A 5828-nucleotide genomic window follows, 5' to 3' on the forward strand; every position below is an offset into this window, starting at 1 on the left:
CTTGGAACGGAGTGTCCCTGTTCGTCCCCTCTGTGTCCGCCCTTTCACCTCGGGTGGTGACCGACGCGGCGGCCTCCACGGGCTTTGCGGCGATCTTTGGCAACCTCTGGCTCGCAGCCCCCTGGCCTCCACAGATACTGGCTATTCCTGGCTTCACTGAGACGTCCTCCCTGTTTGAGCTATATCCCATTGTAGCCGCTGCACACACCTGGGGCCGCAGCTGGTCGGGCCAGACGGTGGTCTTTTCTACAGATAACCTGGCCACTGCGGAGATTGTTAATAAAGGCAGGTCCAGGTCTCTACAGATTATGTCCTTCCTGCGGCGACTGACCCAGCTCTCATTATTGTTTCAGTTCAACCTTCATTGTTCCTTTGTTCCCGGCAAATTTAATCAGGCGGCGGATGCTCTCTCCCGCTTTAACTTTGTTTCATTTTTTGATCAGGTACCCGGAGCCGAACCAACATCAGCAGCTATCCCGGACTGGTCTCAACTGATCTTGGATTAGCCCCACACTTGTCAGCAGCAACTCAACTCATCGATCACTCCCTCTCAGACAATACCCGCAAGGCCTATCAGTCGGCCTGGAGGGCCTTTAGTCGCTTCACATCATCTCACAATACAGAGTCCTCCCGGGTCAAACAAGTCCTTGCCTTCCTGTCCTACTGCCATTCGGACTTGGCATTATCCTTCAACACGATCCGGTTGTACTTGGCCGGGGTACAACACTTCACGTCCCTCCAGGACCCTACCAAGCCCTCCTTATTTACCTTTCACGCCGTCCGGGCTCTCATGCGCGGCATTCAGAAACGTCGGCCAGTTTCCAGCGTCAAACGGCTGCCTATCACAGGCGAAGTGTTCAGGGACATGTCAGACATTTTGGCCTCTTCACCTTTCGGTCTCCATGTCAGTGTCGTCCTGCAAGCAGCCATACATCTGGCCTTCTACGGCTTCCTGCGGCCAGGCGAGTTTACCTGCAGTAGCCCCTCGGCACGTATGCTGTGCAAGCACCATCTAGTCAGGTTCGAGGACCATTTCATCTTGCACTTAGCGGTTTCCAAGACACAGCAGCTTGGCCCAGGGACGGACATACATTTCTATAAGACCTACAACCGCTGGTGTCCGGTTACTGTCCTCTCCCGCTTATTGACCCTTTTGGCCGATCAACCAGGGACTGGCCCACTTCTACCCTTTCACTCAAAACCTCTCAACGCAGCCCAGTTCATGGAGCATGTCAGGATACTCCTGGGCATCCTTCACCTCAATCCTGCGCACTACTCAGGACATTCGTTTCGCATCGGGGCAGCTTCAACGGCCTCCCGCCAAGGGGTCCCGGTCCATGTTATCAAAAAGTTGGGTAGATGGAAGTCCTCCTGTTTTGCACGTTACGTACCCAATCCGCAGATTGAGATGGCCCAGGCCTTTGTCAAGCTTACCCAGTAACAGTCTGTGTTCAATAAAATGCTTCCCCTACCTGAGTGTTTTGCCCCCTTATTTTGGTATACCGTACGTTAGACCAGGGCACACTTTCAGGTCCATTTCAAGTAAGCGAGTTCATGTTATCCTTGTCTTTCATCCTTATCCGTATCGGTCAGAGGGCTCTACACCATAAATAGAAAGGCCAGTATGGTGGCCTGAAATTATGGGTGGAGCCCGGTGGTATATAAGCAGCCGTTCGCCCATCCTTCCTCGTCGGTTCCAGTGCGCGATACCCGCCCACCCGCCCCTTTTATCAGGCCTTTACTCTAGCACACTCCTCATATAAGTACTCATTTCACCCATTTCATATTTATTTCATTTTAAGGTATGCCCCCTTATTTTGGTATACCGTACGTTAGACCAGGGCACACTTTCAGGTCCATTTCAAGTAAGCGAGTTCATGTTATCCTTGTCTTTCATCCTTATCCGTATCGGTCAGAGGGCTCTACACCATAAATATATATATATATATATATATATATATATATATATATATACACAGTCTATTATATATATACTCTGCATTCAGTGTAGCGTATATCTACAGTGCATTCCGTGGTGTACTGTTTCTAATACACTTCAGGCGGTGTACACAGTATCTAATACAGTGTAATGAGGTGTTGCAAAACAAAAAATGCATCATGTCTGGAAGTCCACCAAGTAGAGGCAGACGCTCCCAGGCCACGGAAAGAGGGTAAGCAGCCTCTGTGTCTACAGTCAACAGTGATGGTCGTGGACATGATGTATCCTCTGCAGGTGGCTGTGGGGCACGCTTGTCCTTTTTTTCTGCTGCTGGCCATGTTATTGAGCCACAACATACAGAAGAGTTGGTGAAGTGGATAACAAAGCTGTCCTCATCCTCCTCATCCTCTGTCACCCAGGCTTAGAGTAGTTTGCCTTCCAATGCAGCTGCCAAAGCTACCTATTCCACCGGCTCCTTGTCCACAGTCACTCCTTTCGTAGCTCCACTATCATGCACAGAGGAGTCCCCAGAATTATTCGACCACAGTGTCGGTTAATGTTGCTGTAGGATGTGGAGGCTCCAATGTTGGTTCCCAGGTTGAGGAAGGGAGTAATGTGAGCCTAGATAGAGGGAGTGCCACATAAGGACAAGAAACTGGAAATCATGTTTCACAGCAGGGCCCATTCCTGCACCCAACAAGAGCATCTGTGAGGGGTTACGGTGTTGTGGCACCACCACCCAAGGCCCACATTTTCTGACCTGTTTAACAGAGGCATGTAATTACAATTCTTGATATATTATTTCACAGCAGGGCCCGTTCCTGTGCCCAACAAGAATTACACCCTGTACGCACGGTCGGGCATTCCGACCACAAAATCCGTCTGATTTTTTTCCTACGGATTTTGGCCTAAACTTGTGTTGCATACACACGGTCGCACAAAGTTGTCGGAAAATCCAAGCATTCTGAATGAGGTGACATCAAACACATACGTCGGGACTATAGACGGGCCAGTAGCCAATAGCCTTCGTCTCTTAGTTTATTCTGAGCATGCGTGGCATTTTGTCCGTCAGAATTGTCTACACACGATTGGAATTTATGCAATCAGATTTTAGATCCTGCCCTCAAACTTTGTTGCGTCGGAAAATCCGATGGAAAAAGTCAGATGGAGCCCACACATGGTCGGATTTTCCGACAACATGATCCAATCGCACATTTTCATCGGAAAATCCAACCGTGTGTACAGGGCATAACTGCGAGGGCTTACAGTGTTCTGGTACCACAACACGTAAGGCACAATATCTGCAGAGTATATAGGGCAGGCTGTATAGTATATATATGTCAGAAACCATGAATCAGTGAAGTGAGCTGGAAGGCTTTAAGTAGGCAGGTCAGACGAGCATCATCAGGAACAGCTGGTAACTGTGGAGAGAGAAGAGAGCTAGCAATTAGCTGACAGCTGAGCAACCAGCCCAGAGAAGGAAGGGCTAAGCCAGCCCTGACAGTATCCCCTCCACAATGAACCCTCTCCCTCGGAGGGCCACTGGGCTTGAGGGGAAACCGTCTATGGAACTCGCGGAGGAGGACATGGGCATGTACGTCAGAGGATGAAACCCAGGAGCATTCCTCCAGACCGTACCCCTTCCAATGCATCAGGTACTGTATGCGCCCACGGAACCTACAGGAGTCAACAATGGATTCTACCTCATACTCCTCATGGTTCTCAACCTGAATAGGGTGAGGACGTGGCACTGATGTGGTAAATCGGTTACAGACCAACGGTTTCAATAAGGAGACATGAAACACATTTGAGATGCACATACTAGGAGGAAGCTCCAACGCGTAAGCCACTAGGTTAATCCTGCGAAGGATACGGAAAGGCCCAATAAACCGAGGTGCAAACTTCAGTGAGGGAACAAGAAGCCGGAGGTTGCGAGATGACAGCCAGACCCTGTCCCCAACCTGGTAGGAAGGCGCAGGCAGGTGTCTGCGGTCAGCATGGAGTCTGTGCCTATCATTAGCATGACGCAAAGCCTCCTGGTCTTGTACCCAAGTGGAACGAAGACCACGGAGATGCTCCTCTAAGGCAAGAATACTCGGCGGAACAAATGAGTCAGGCAACATGGAAGGTTGGAAACCATAATTCGCCATAAATGGAGACAATCGGGAGGCTGAATTCAAGGCACTGTTGTGAGCAAACTCTGCCCAAGGTAATAGGTCAGAACCAGGGCTGTCTTTAATATTGATTGGGCCCTGGGCAAAAATTCTCATGGGGCCCCCAATGCCAAAGCCCAACCCGCCCCCCCCCATGCAATTTCGCTCTCCACCTGCTCTGAGATATACAATAAATAGCAGCTTGACTCAAAATCGGTTTACTGTATCAGATCAGGCATGAATGAAAGGATTCTACACCAAGCCCCAATGTAATGAGAAGATTTACACTGACCACCAATGTAAGTGAGGCATTTAGCCTGCGTTCACATTTGTGTGTCAGGAACACATGCAAAATCTGCATCTGCCCTTTAGCAGATACACAGTAATGCCATCAATTGTTAATGACACCCTCACACATCTGCTGACATGTGCCTCGGCACCGTGTGATTTTGAAAAAGGGTTAGGGACCTTCTTCCGCATTTCTAGCACATAGAGCAGCCCATTGAAATTAATGGGCTGCCCAACACGCAATCAACATCTTTATCCACCCTGTCAGTACACCTTTGCATCATAAAACCCCTGCTAACCTCTGCACCCCAAACCTCCCCCATCCTCTCCACACCAACCCTCCACCCCCTTTAACTCTACCTGCCTACTCTGCTCATCTTTGGACCCACCTATTCGCTTGCCTTTGCAGAACAGGCAGATGTTAGGCTTAATGACCACAGTTGTAGGCAGGACTTTCAAGCATGCCCCTTTACCTCCCCAGTGGGCAGTATTCAGTATAGGTGATGGTGGATTTGACCTGGGGGGGGGGCATGATATACATATGAATGGCGCCACTATTTACATGTAAATACAGGGTCTGCAGGTGAGTCATCTGTACACAACAATAGGGCAGAGCTGGGCAGCATTAGTAGCAGCACTTCACACTGAGATATTGGGACACAGCACGGGACTAAAACTTCAAGGAACAAGGGAATTTAAACCAGGATAGTTGGCAAGTATGTGGCAGTTGCTTTGGGCCCCACAACAATGACAGGGCCCAGGGCAGCTGCCCCTTTTTCCCTGCCTTAAAAACGGCCCTGGTCAGAACAGTTGTTATGATGGTCAGAAATATAGCAACGTCGGGATTGCTCCAAAGGCTGAGGGTGATACACAGAAGAGAACGCAAGCTGGATTCCCAACTGTGCACAAAAGGCTCACCAGAACCGGGAGACAAACTGACTGCCCTCGTCCGAGACAATCACCTTGGGTAGCCCATGTAAGCGAAAGATATCCCGAGCAAAAATGGAAGCCAGTTCCTTAGAGGTAGGCAACTTCTTAAGTGGAATACAATGACACAGCTTTGAGAACCGGTCACCCACCATAAGGATAACAGTGTTGCCTTGGGAGTTGGGCAACTCCCCAATGAAATCTATAGACAGGTGAGTCCAGGGCCTCTCTCCATTGGGTATGGGTTGTAGGAAGCCCACTGGAAGGTGTTGTGGAGTCTTACACTGAGCACACATGGGACAGGCAGCTATGAAGGCAGTAACATCAACCTGTAGACTAGGCCACCAGAATTGTTGGGAAATGGTCCAACTGAGTTGATTCTTCCCAGGATGGCCAGCTGCCTTGGGAGAATGGTAAGTCTGGAGCACTGCAGTCAGGAGACTCTCTGGGACAAAGCAGCGGTCACAAGGTTTATCAGGAGGAGCATGGACCTGAGCAGCGAGAATTTTGTCACCCAAAGG

Source organism: Lithobates pipiens, unplaced genomic scaffold (assembly GCF_037356315.1).
Source record: "Lithobates pipiens isolate NorthernLeopardFrog02 unplaced genomic scaffold, aLitPip1_a1.2 Scaffold_1, whole genome shotgun sequence".
Classification (NCBI taxonomy): Eukaryota; Metazoa; Chordata; class Amphibia; order Anura; family Ranidae; genus Lithobates; species Lithobates pipiens.